The sequence below is a fragment of the Lissotriton helveticus genome, chromosome 11 (genome assembly GCF_964261635.1).
Source record: "Lissotriton helveticus chromosome 11, aLisHel1.1, whole genome shotgun sequence".
NCBI classification, from domain to species: Eukaryota; Metazoa; Chordata; class Amphibia; order Caudata; family Salamandridae; genus Lissotriton; species Lissotriton helveticus.
In genome coordinates, this window is record NC_136072.1 from 648825242 (window position 1) to 648838007 (window position 12766).

The window sequence follows — 12766 nt, forward strand, 5'->3', positions numbered from 1 at the left end:
TCATCCTGGGGACAGGCCTTGGCGCGTGGTGTCGCCTCCGGACTATTCGCGTAATCGTTCTCCACCCCAGGCCGCCGCCGACGGCTTTTGTAGACTTTCTGACGCCCAAAAACCTACTAGAAAGTAGCCCAAAGTAGCCCGACATTGATACTTTGGGGAAGGAGGGACAGGAACGGCGTCAAGCAGACGGCGAAATGCATTGTGGGTTTGTTGTTGCAGCCGTTTGCCGTGTAAATAGTTGTTTAATATATTTTTGTTCAAAATAAAAACTTTTTAACCTGTTACTTTGCTATAGTGTTGTATATTTCTAATATTTGCCTAGGGTTTGTCGTTAATTGGGCGGGGTGGTCGGTGGAGCCGAGCTGTCTCGCAGTCATCATGGCGTTGAGTTCGGCTTTCCTTACTAGTTTCATACTTCCTGAGGGGTTGTTCCTAATGTTTCCATTTCAGTGAGGTTGAAAAGAGATCTCATCAGTGGCCTACTGACTTTACTCGATTCCTTTTGTTTTTCCTAATGATTCTTATGTTCTTTTATTTGCTAGCACGATACCGCGGCTAATCCGCATTTTCTTTATATATGTCCTTTTTATTAGGGGTGTCCTCCGGTGGAGCCAGATGGTCTACCTTTAATAAATGGTCCGGGCTGAACCAACTACTGAGTAATGGGGGGGAGATAGGCATGACGGGTTACAACGGGGACAAAAGTCAGCACTACCTATCCTTCACTACTTTGCGGAGACTAGGTAGAATATTTCTATTCTACAGTATTCGCAAATAGGGAATACCCAAAGAGAGAACCAATTCCAAACAGTCAAGTTCGGACAAACAATCAATCAATCAAATGAGGAATAAAATAGGCGCGACGGGTACAACGGGGGCAAAAGCCTGCGCTACCTACCCTTCACTATCTGCAAAGAGAGAGATCTTCCTGTTCCTCTCTGTTTGTAGGCAGAGAAGATCCTTTCCAAGAACCAATTCCGAACGATCAAGGTCGGGTCAAACAATCAATCAGTGGGGGATAAAAATAGGCACGACGGATTACAACGGGGGCAAAAGCCTGCGTTACCTATCCTTCACTATCTGCAAAGACTAAACAGAGTATGGCGGCCCTGTGCTTGTTTGCAAATAGAGAATGATCCAAAAAGAACCAATTCCAAAACAATAAATGCTTGGATAACAATCAATCAAATGGGGAGGGAAGTAGGCGCGACGGGTTACAACGGGGGCAAAAGCCTGCGCTACCCACGCGTCACTATCTGCAAAGGGAGAATACTCCTATCCTTCCCCGTTTGTAGACAGAGAATCTCTCAGGACAAAACAATCAAAATGCGTAATACTAGTATTTTCCAATGACAATCAAACAATCAATTCGCAATTTGTCGTGTTTCCACGACCTTACCCGGATCGTATGGACGGTTTCTCGTCTTCCGTTTCCAGCGCCCGATCGTCCTCTGTTCTCCGTAATTGCTGTGGCACTCCTGATGGTTCCCAGTCAGGACCGTAGATCACTCGAGAGAGGTCTGTTCGGAACCGGTGAAGTTCGGATGATCGGCTGCCAGACAAGGGTCTATCTGGCAGGAGCTCTTCCCGATCATTGCAGTCGTTCACTCTGTCGTTGGGACCTCTCTCACTGGATCCACGTGTCGCTGATGGGCCCCACGTTTGGGACGCCAATTGATGAAAAAGGGTTCAGGCAGATCAGGTCGTTTACCCCTTTTCTAGGTTTGCCCGGCGTTAGCCGCTTCTCACCCAACTCACGATTACCCAAATAAAGAGGCAGGCGCTGGAGACTGGAAGGCAGGAAACAGGAGTTTATTTCCGACGGAACAGAACACGTCAAATCAGACAACAGGGTATCTTCTCGAGGTGCTCTCCCAAGTTTCTCTACGGCTCCGTCTTTTATACACAGGTTTATGATGTACAAACATTCCTTATTGCAATAAAGACACTTTGAAGTATAAAAAGGGCATGTTTGGGACCCCAGCTCCAGGCCCATTCCCATACTGACCGCTCTGATGTTGTCTTCCCCTCCCAAATGTGACATGTGATTGTAATCTGCAGCCGGACATTCCAACAGGGCACGAGGGCAGGAGGGGGTGGTCAGAACTAAGGTTGGGCGGGCGATAAGATCATGTTTCGCTATGCGGGGCCGGAGGGGTACATCCACGAGACCTAGTTTTATGATGTGGGACTGGGTCGAGAGGCCAGGTGTAGCCGGGGGGGGGGGGGGCATCAGAAGAGAGGAAGGGTGTTCCTGGGAGGGATGCGGGAGTGTCGGTCAGGTCTAGGGGTGTGAAGGCCTTGATTAATCACCGCTCCTCTGATGTGAGGCGAGGTCCTACTGTAGGAAGCAATAAACTGCATCTGTTGGGCTAGGTGATGGCCTGGGATCAGGCCGGGCAATCGGGCAGGGAGGAAGAGGTTACCAAAAGGGCCCGTTCTATGAGTAGAATGAAAGAGCGAGGGGGCAGGGGTCCAGAGTGGTGACAAGGTCGTGTTTAGCGGTGCGTTTATGGCCCGAACAGGAGAGACCGGGGGCTGTCGGGGCGCGGGGTGCTTGCGGGGCTGGAGAGAGAGAGAGAGAGAGCGAGAGAGAGATGATGGCTATCGGCAATGGGCAGAGAGGTCATGACACAAAGATGGCTACTATCTATGTTCGTGATGGAGCCTAAAAGGGAACAAGATGGCAGGGCCACTGTTTCGTGACTTTCTTTACCTTCAACAGTGGCGAGGGTGAACACAAATGAACGCCGCTTATGTACATATCCATTTTGTCATTTTCCACACCAATGGGGGTGCATGCAGGAGGGCACATGTTGTGCCCCCTAGAAGTGCACCGTCGAGCATGAACTGTGTGGCATGCACAACATGGCGCATGCCACACAGTGCACCTGACATAGCAGCAGCATTACTGGTAATTGTTCTCCTTAGCTGAAGCATGCTGCCGCGGTGGGATTGCAGAAACAACACCGCCTGAAGGCTATGCAGCGTTTTCCCGCCCGCTGCATAGGTGGTCAAGTGGTCGGACCTCTGATGTCGTAATCAGCCCTAAGTATTAATGTCTTTCTCCACTTTCAATTTAGACAAATGCCTTTTCATGTTTTATAAAGCATTTTTATTCACTTAAAATTCCTCCCATTTAAACAAATGTGTTTTTTTGTGATAAATTTGGCACCGTGTCTACAGGCCAATGGGAACAAGAGCTTGATGGGAGCAAGATGCTTGGTGTTTGTAAATGTGACCCCTGGAAATGGGAGAAATTTTAAATAATGTGTTTTATGGAATCCACATAAGAAAGTTAACTCTTCAGTTTAATTTTCTCGATACAATGCTCTATTTGTTTTTTTTAGTTTTATTTATACTTTTAAAAAAAAGAGGCAGACAAAAATACAGACACTATCATTGCAGGTGTATGGGTGAGCCAGGTCAGTAAGACACGGTGAGCGAATGAACCATACATTGGAGCATTGAAGGCAACACAATGAGAAAAAAACAAATAATACACATGATAGCAACATTCAATCATTTAACGAGTTCAGAAGAGGGAGGGGTATGGCGGTTGCGCATTAATTCGTCAAAGTCCTGGGGAGCACAGGTGGTCGCCACAGTGTCAGGCTGTGGGTCATCAGAATCAGCAACAGAGTGTGTGATGTTGTGAGAGGTCCCCAATTGTCTCTGGGCCGGGAGGACAGTGGGAGCAGTTTAGCAAACGTGTACATTTGGTCCTGCCAGAATACCATGTCTCGGACCCATTCCTTAAACGTTGGTGCTCGTCCTCGGCCCCAACGGCATGCAATATGTCGTTTGGCAAGGAGGAGACTGAATGATACAAATTTTCTGTATGTCACTGCTATAGTTGCGGTTTAACCAAGGAGAGCGAATAGGGGAGTATGTGGGAGGTGTAGCATTGTCATCTGTTCCAGGGCTTCCAAGACCTGGAACCAGTATCCCTGCACAAAGGCGCAGTCCCATGCCAGGTGAAGTAAGTCAGCCCCTGTATTCCCACATCGAGCACACTTATCATCATCACGCAGTTGAAAGCGAAAGAGTTTAGCTGGTGTATAATATGTACGGTGTAAGTATTTATAGTGGAGGATCCGGAGGCGGCTGCTGGATGTGCTGTGCTCCGTCTGCCCACAGCAATAGGTCCACTGCTCCTTGGTTATATTTAACTGCAATTCTACAGACCATTTATCTTTGGAGGTATTTAGTGAAGTGCACTGAGTGGTGTACAGAGAATGATGAAGGGATGAAACTAGATGAGTTGCTGCATCCACAGCTAGTATAAAGCGAAGCGTGGCAACCTCTGGTGGCTCACGGGGGAAGGAAGGAGTGTGTTCTTTGAATCCCTGCCGAAGACTGATATATAAAAAAAGGTCCATGGTGGAGGGGGGTAGCGCGGCGAAGAACTGTTGCGAGGTTCGGAATTTGCCCTGGAAGTAGAGATCCCCCCCACCCCCAAGTTTCTAATTCCATATTTAGCTAGGGTTTTCTTAAATATTCCCTCCTGTAGGACCGGTATCTGCGGGTGGTATGACAAGGGAAGCAAGGGCGAGTACAGCATAGGGGCTCGGGTTCTTGAGACAATATTTTGCCACGCCTTAACAGTGGTAGTGATCGGAGTCTGAATATCCGTGCGGCTATCCCTAGCAGCAAAGATAGCGCCGTCTAATGGAATAGGATCTGATAGCCATTGCTCGGCCACCACTTGAGGCATGTATCTGGGGAGGTGAAACCAGAAATGTGCGTAACGCGCCTGCGCGCAAACATAATAGAGTTCAAAATTGGGAACGTCGAACCCCCCTTGCGCGTAAGGACAGGTGAGGGTGTCCCACTGCACTCTAGGCTGCTTACCACCCCAAGTGAGGCGAACAAGCTCTATCCGAAGCATCGGAAAAAAAACCCTGCCTGGGTATAGGGTATGTTTATGAATATGTAAAGGAGTTTAGGAAGGATAACCATTTTAATTGAGGATATGCGGGAGAGCAATCCAACGCGTAACATTGTTCCTTATACCATCTTGGGTACGACCGTAATTAAGGCGCATCAATTCGTCGTGATTTGTGGATATCCAGATACCAAGGTATTTAACCTCGTCAGGACACCACTTAATTGGGAAGTCTGCAGAAAATTCCTTGACTTAGGGGGTGAGGGGGAAGAGTTGAGATTTAGACCAGTTTATATGGATCTCGGAGAGACCTCTAAATCTCACAAATTCTCATAGCAGAGGGTTGAGATTCATCTGGGGTTCTCTGACATACAGCGTGATGTCATCCGCATACAGTGAAATCAGGATATGTCGGAGGTTGCAACGGAGGGCCTTATCCTGATGGTACTGTCTGACTTTGGCTGCAAGGGATTTGATTGCTAAGGCGAACAGGAGTGGCGACAGCGGGCACCCCTGCTGGGTCCCACGAGATAATGGAATGGAAGATGAGGAATGGCCATTGATAAGGACCTTGGCAACGGGCTCCGTGTAGAGGAGGCGCACCCAAGATATAAATCCCCTCGGGGAGCCTATGTTTTGTAAGATCAGAAAGAGGTAGTCCCATTCCACCGAGTCGAACGCTTTCGTGGCGTCAAGAAACACAGCGGCAAGGGGTATCTTTGAGTCTATCGTATGCGAGTGGAGAAGAGCGTGCGAAGATTGTGTGGTTGCTCGGCCAGGAACAAAGCCAGCTTGGTCGGGGAGTACCAGTTTGTCCATTAATAGGCAGAGCCGGTTGGCTAGGTTTTTTGCCAGGATTTTAGTGTCCGTATTAATTAAGGATAAAGGTCTATATGAGTCGCACCACTCTGCTGCTTTGCCAGGCTTGAGGAGGGATGAGATTAATGCCAACCTCATGGAGGGGGGCAGGCAGCCAACTTCCAGCGCTTCATTAAAGACTAATTTAAACATTGGAAGCAATTGGGCTATGTAAGCTTTATAAAAATCTATGGGAAGGCTATCAGAGCTCGGGGCCATTCCAGACTGCAGTTGCATTATTGCCTCGTGTATTTCGTCATTTTCAAAGGGGGCTGCAAGGAACTGTCTCTGCGTGTCCCCTAACTAGCCCAGAGTGATATCCTGTAGGAAGGGAGTAAAGTCAGGGGGTTCGTTCCTGCAAGTGCTGTATAAAGTGGCATAGAAGTCAGTAAAGGTGCGCAGAATGTCCTGGCTGACTCTGTTCTGTATTCCCTCCGAGTCCTTAATCCCAAGGACATAATTTGCGGGCCTAGGGCATCGTATCAATTGCCCTAATTGCTTGCCTGGACGCTCACCCTCACCGTATTTGCGCACAGTGTAGTATTTCCCGCGATACAGCCGTTTCTTTATATTCTTTAAGGTTATCCCTAAATGTGGAGAAGTTTTGGCCTGAGTTTGGTCCCCAGAGTCCGGCCTCTAGCTGTTTGAGTTTGTTCTCAAGTTTATGAAGGGTACGACGCAGATCACGCAAAACCCCAAAGCTTTTGGTCATACACGCACCACGTATTGTGACCTTAAAAGCCTCCCACACCACTCCCACCGAGGAGACGGAATCAATGTTATTCTGGAAGAAGGAGGTGATTTCCTCTCCAATTTCTGTTCCGAACACTGTGTCAAGTAGGGCCTCCGGAGTTAGCCGCCACAGTCGGGGCGTGGATCGCATATCAGTTGGGGCAATAGTTATGAGCACTGGTGCATTGTCTGAATAATTCCTAGCGAGGTGGGTGGCACGCTCAGTCCAGGAGACAGCGCCTCGGGAAACCACCCAGTAGCCTAGTCTGGTTCATGAGGCATAGAGAGCGATGTAATGGGTACCCTCCCTATCTGCGGGATGGAGGTGGCGCCAAACATCAGTAAGCTCATGGGCTGTGAGTATATCCTGTATTGCTGCCTGTGTTTTGGTGTAGTGAATGGGGAGGGGGTTAGATCTGTCCAACACCGGGTTGAAAGCGGAGTTAAAATCTCCCCCCCAGATAATGAGTGGAACCTACCTGCAGAATTGGACCCCATAATGTGGTGTAAAAATCTAAGTTGTCTGTGTTTGGGCCGTAGCTACACACTATTGTGACCGACTGAGTCCCAAGTGTGCCCCAGAGTATACAGCTGCGTCCCGCGTGGTCTTGTTGTGTGCCTCCCAGGATAAAGGGTGAGTTGCGCTTAACCAGGATTACCACCCCCATGGAGTATGTGGAGTAAGAGGAGAAAACATGCGTCATTGCCCACTTACTAGTAAACGTAGGGGAGCGAGATGGCTCAAGGTGTGTTTCCTGCAGGACAGCTATGTGTACATGATGTCTATCCAGGTAGGAGAGGATTTGCCTGCATTTCCGAGGATCCCGAATGCCCTAACATTCCAGGAGATTAGATTAAGGTGTAGGGGCTCAGTGTGTTGTTTTATTTATTTATTTATTTTTTACATTTGTATGGCGCACAGCTACCCAACAAGGGTTTCCCGGCGCCGATGACAAACCGAGGCGTTGGAAGAAAGGTGAATAAAGGACAGGGTGGTTATTTCTGGAAAAGCCAGGTCTTCAGCTTCTTTCTAAAACTGGCATAGCTGTTTTCTTTGAGAATATGGAGAGGGAGTCTGTTCCAAAGAGTGGGCCCTAGAACAGAGAAGGATCTCCCACCCATCCCCGCAAGTTTGAACCTCGGGGTCGTAAAATTTGCAGAGTTCTGGGAGCGCAATTCTCTTGCCGGGATGTAGGGGGTTGCAAGGGATTGTAGATACTTAGGTGCGGTGCCGGATTTGATCCTAAACATATAGCTCAGGGCTTTGAACCTGATGCGGTTATCTACCCTGAGCCAATGTAGGTCTTTCAGATGTATCGACACACTGGATGTTTTTGGAATGTTGCAAAGTAGTCTTGCCGCTGAGTTCTGGACTAGTTGTAGACGTTGAATGACGGTTTGGTTTGAGCCCAGGTAAAGAATGTTGCCGTAGTCAAGACGGGATGGGATGAGTGCGTTGACTACGGTCTTTTGAGTGGCGAGGGGCAGCATCCATAGGATCTTTTTTAACCATTTCATGATGGTGAAGCAAAGGCCTACCACTTTGTTTGCCTGTTGCTTCATGGATAGGGTGCTATCAATGGTAACCCCCAGATTTCTTACATGAGTAGCCGGGGTGGGGATGGTACCAAGCTCGGAGGGCCAGTGAGTTGCGTTCCATAGGTCTTTGTTTTTCCCCAAGAGGAGGATTTCGGTCTTATCTCCGTTTAACTTCAGCTGGTTAGTAGACATCCAGCTGAAGATATTTTGGAGACCCTGTTTAAGACGGGATGGGGCCAGTGGGTTTGACTCTGACAGGGAGAAGATGATTTGGGAATCATCTGCGTATGTCATGAGAGTGAGTCCTGATTTGTCAGCTAAAACAGCCAGGGGTCTAAGGTAGAGATTAAAAAACAGTGGGCTCAGAATGGAGCCCTGTGGTACTCCATGAGAGGCGCTAACCGTATCGGAGCAAGCGATCGGGGATGTGATTTGAAATGTTCTATGTGACAGAAAAGACTCAATCCATTTGAGCGCGTCACCCCGGATGCCGTTACTCCCAAGTGTGGCCAGAAGTTTGGTATGGGAGATGGTGTCGAAAGCCGCACTCAAATCTAACAAAATGAGTGCGACTGTCTGACCATCGTCTAGGAGTTTCCGGATGTTTTCGGTTACTCCTAGTAGGGCTGTTTCGGTAGAGAAACCAGCTCTGAAACCGGACTGTGATGGATGGAGGAGGGAGTTATCTTCGGTGAAGAGAGTGAGGGCAGAGTGAATGTGTCTTTCAAGCAATTTTGAAAAGATGGGGAGAAGAGAAATGGGTCGATAGTTCGCGGGGAGTTCGGGGTTGGCTGTAGGCTTTTTCAGAAGTGGGCTGACCATGGCGTGTTTCCAGAGTGAGGGAACTGCGGAGAGCTGGAGGGAAGAGTTTATAGTTTCGGCGATAATAGCCAGGGAGGGGACATCCATTTGCTTGAGAACAGAGACGGGTATCGGATCATGGGGGGAGCCTGATTTGACAGTTTTGAGGGTGGAATTGAGTGATTCCAAGGTGAAAGAAGGCCAGAATTCAATGGTGTTAATGTCACTCGACCAAGGGGGGATTACTTCTTCAGGGTCATGAATCGGGAGGTTGCTCCTGATACCTGAGATGATATTCTCAATTTTCTCATTGAAAAAGGAAGCGAGATCTTGGCATTGTTTTTTGTTCAATGGGCGGGCCGATGCAGTCGTTTTTGCCCCTGCAAGATCTTTTACTGTATTGAAAAGTGTTTTCGCTTTGTTGGGCGCCGTATTGATGGTATTAGCCACATAAAGGGCTCGGGCTTTAATGCATGCCGAGTGGTATTCGTTTCTGGCTTTGTGGTATGTGACTTTTTTGTCGTGGGCATAGTCTTTTCGCCACTTTCTTTCGAGGGTTTTGCTTTACGATTTTCAGGGACTCAGTAAATCAAGGGGCTGGGGGGCGGTGCGTGTTACTTTTTACTCGAGAAAGGGGGAGGCAGCTTTCAACGGCACTTTCTAGCCAAAGATGTGTGGCCATGGCAATACTTTCTATGTCGGTGCAAGGGGCTGGGGGATTCCTGGCTAGAGTTTGGTTGAGTTTTCCGACATCGAGCAATTTCCAGTTTCTTATAGTGGATACAGGCCAGGCAATGTTTGCTTTAGGGGGTGTAGGTAGTTTTAGGTAGAAATGAATAAGATGATGGTCTGACCAGCGAATTGGGGTCGTGTCTAGCCATTTGAGTTCGGGAATATTAGAGAAAATGGGATCTAACAAGTGCCCTGCCTTGTGGGTAGGCCCAGAGTTGAGTAGTGTTATATTCAAAGCTACTAGATCATCAAGTCAATTGGTGCAAACCGCATTAAAGGGGTTGTCGAAATGCAGATTGAGGTCTCCTAGAAGAGAAATTTTTTGAGGCGAGGTGAAAGGGTGTAATGTAGTTCGCCAGATTAGCAGCCCATGAGTTGGCATTCCCAGGAGGTCTGTATATTAAAATGCCGGAGGCCGTAAAATTGGGGTTGAGGGTAATTTTGAAGGAGGCTGCTTCACAGTCAGGGATGTGGACGTGTTCTAGTGTGCATGTAATTTCTCTATTAAATATAATAGCGATTCCTCCGCCTATTCGACCCTCTCTGTCTCTCCTGACTACAGCATAGTCAGGGGGGAGGGCTATTGCTATGTCAGGGCCTGCGCTTTCGTGCAGCCATGTTTCTGTTAGAAAGAGGGCACTGGGTTTGTTATCTAGTAGAAGATTAAAAATATCAAGTTTGTGCTGCGGTAAAGATCTGCAGTTTACACTGTAGAAGGAAAAATCACGAGTCTTTGGTTTTGCTCGCTGTTTTAGTGCTGGATTGCAGAGTTTAAGATCCGGGTAGGGCTGATAATTGGAAAGAGTCATACTGCAATTACAGCACGAAGTGCTACCGGTAGGTGTAGGCAGTAGTACAATACAATCATTGTGTTTTTTGGGGCGCAAGCTCTTTAGATAGTCAGAGCTCATACCTGTGTTTTGTAGCAACGGTAGAGTATTGTTCCGTGCCCCATGTCCCGGACGGGCCCAGACGGGCTGGTCTTAGGCTTGTCTTTGGCGCGGTCGCAGCGCGTATTCGCTGCGCGTCATAGATGGCATCAGGCTTATGTAGAGGACGGGCTCTTCATCAGCTCCGCCTCTACCCGCTCGGCCAATCGGTGCCTGCCTCAGCCGGGAAGCCGGAAGAAGGTACCTCCCTGCGCCCTCTACTCAAACAAGCCTAGCACTTGCGGTGGACCGGGGCTGCAGGAGTGATATAAGTCACAGTGGTGAGTGGAGTTAAGCTCAGTAATTACAAGTTACACAGTGCAAATTTTAAAATCATTCGGCGCAGTGCATTACAATGTAAGTCGCGCTTCCTAAACCTAAAATAGTTTAGTACGTGCTACTCAGAAGTACAGGTATGAACATTAGGCAGTGGGCGATGCAGATCGTATTTCATTCACACAGCCAGACTGTGTTGTTACAGGGGGGATTACGTTATTGTGGTTGTGAAGTGGCCTGCGGGCAGTGGAATACCATGGGTGTATTTGAAGAGAGTCTGTGCCTGTCCATTGGTTTAAAAAACAATACAAACAGTGAGCATAAAACCCCTCTCCCTCCCCCCACCCACAGCGGAACCCCAAATGCGCCGACAGGACTACCATCACCCAATACAACGAACACATTGCAACCGTGCAATAAGGAATGAGTCATTATATGAAAAGAGTGATCTAGGGGGGGATCTCCCATGTGGGGGTATGCCCGTGTGCACTGAGTGCCTCCCCCAGAGTTGTTGGTCAAATGGGGGAGGGTACTTGGCAAGTATGGTGCGGTGATCAAATATCCGCTAGCTATATCTACATAACACAGTTGGGAATAAAAAACTGGGAAATAGCTCGTGTCAACCTGCACATTATGAGGATGATAACACGTCACAGTAAAATAATACAGTCATTATGCATTCAGCATCTGCACTTATCTGCGGTTTGAGAGATGAGCAGAGAGCGGTTTAGTCCGAAACCAGCTGGGCACGGCGAAAGCACGTGCATCTTGACATCCCCCTCAGAGCTCCCAGCAGTAGGGCCAGGACGGCGACTGATCAAGGAGTGTCCCAGAAGTAGGACAAACCGCAAGCAGGTTATGGAGCTCTTCAAGGGGAAGGAAACGGGAGTCAGGTACGGCCAGGGACGGAAAACGATGAAGGTCAGTCAGCACTCATTGAAGGCGATTGAGAGAGGCGATCCGGGGATTCTCTTGTCTGGGTGTTCTTTTTGATGGTGCGAAGAAAGTCATCTACCTGTTGTTCAGTCGTGAAGAAGCGGTGTTTATCCCGGTAGGTGACCCTCGGACGAGCTGGATATAGCAGAGCATATTCAAGCTGGAGTTTGCGGAGTTTAAGCTTAGCCGGAAGGAATTTGTGACGTGCCTCTTGCACCGCCAACGTGAAATTGGGGTAGATTGAGAAGCTGGTGCCCTCAAATTGTAAGTTCTGGTGATCCCTGGCCAGCTTCAGCGCAGCATCCCGATCTCGGTAATTTAGGAGGCTTGCAATTATCGGCCTTGGGGTAGCTCCCGGAGCCAGGCGGGGACCGAGGGAACGATGCGCCCGCTCCACAATAAACTGAGAGGAAAAGGCGTTTGCCCCAAAGGTGGTACGTAGGAGTCGTTCGAGGAAGTCCTCCATCCTACCGATATTTGTGCTCTCGGGAATTCTGGTAACTCGGATGTTGTTGCGCCAACTTCTAGCTTCCAAGTCCTCGTTGTTTGGCAGCAATCACCTTTAGGAGCTTATCCATCTGGGTCATTTGGCGGGCCATCTGCGAGGTGTTCGTCTTCCGTATCCGAAATACGTTTCTCTGCTTCTTTGATCCGTTCATCGTGCTTCTCCACCTTTTGGACTATGTAGTCCATGCACGTGCACATTGAGTCCATTTTTGTGGAGAGGCCAGTCAGGCTGCGTCGCATGTCCAATAGTAGGGATTTTGACCTCATCTTCCGGAGCTGGTGGAGGGGCAGAGGAGGGCGCATTAGTCCATGGGTCTGTATCTTCAGCACAAGATCGCGTGACAGATCTCTTGGCATCAAAGGGAAGTTTGGTTTGCCGTCCCTCAGGGTTCCCCATGTTGCCTGTGTGCCAGGTATAGTGACTAGGCGTAGGGATAGTGGCGGTGCGGTGATAGGGCAGAGGTGAGCTTAGCTAGGTCCAAGCAAAGAGAGACAAATAGGCCGCAGCACGGTGTATGTCAGAGGCAGTGCTTCCGTTATAATGGTAACTGCAAACACAACAATGATG

General features: G+C 48.7%; 1 protein-coding gene across 7 annotated transcripts in view; it reads left to right on the forward strand.

The window, feature by feature from the left end:
• The window catches only part of LOC144791723 (disintegrin and metalloproteinase domain-containing protein 9-like), a 2314109-nt gene that overhangs the window by 1744071 nt on the left and 557272 nt on the right, over window positions 1-12766 (forward strand). The window lies entirely within an intron of this gene.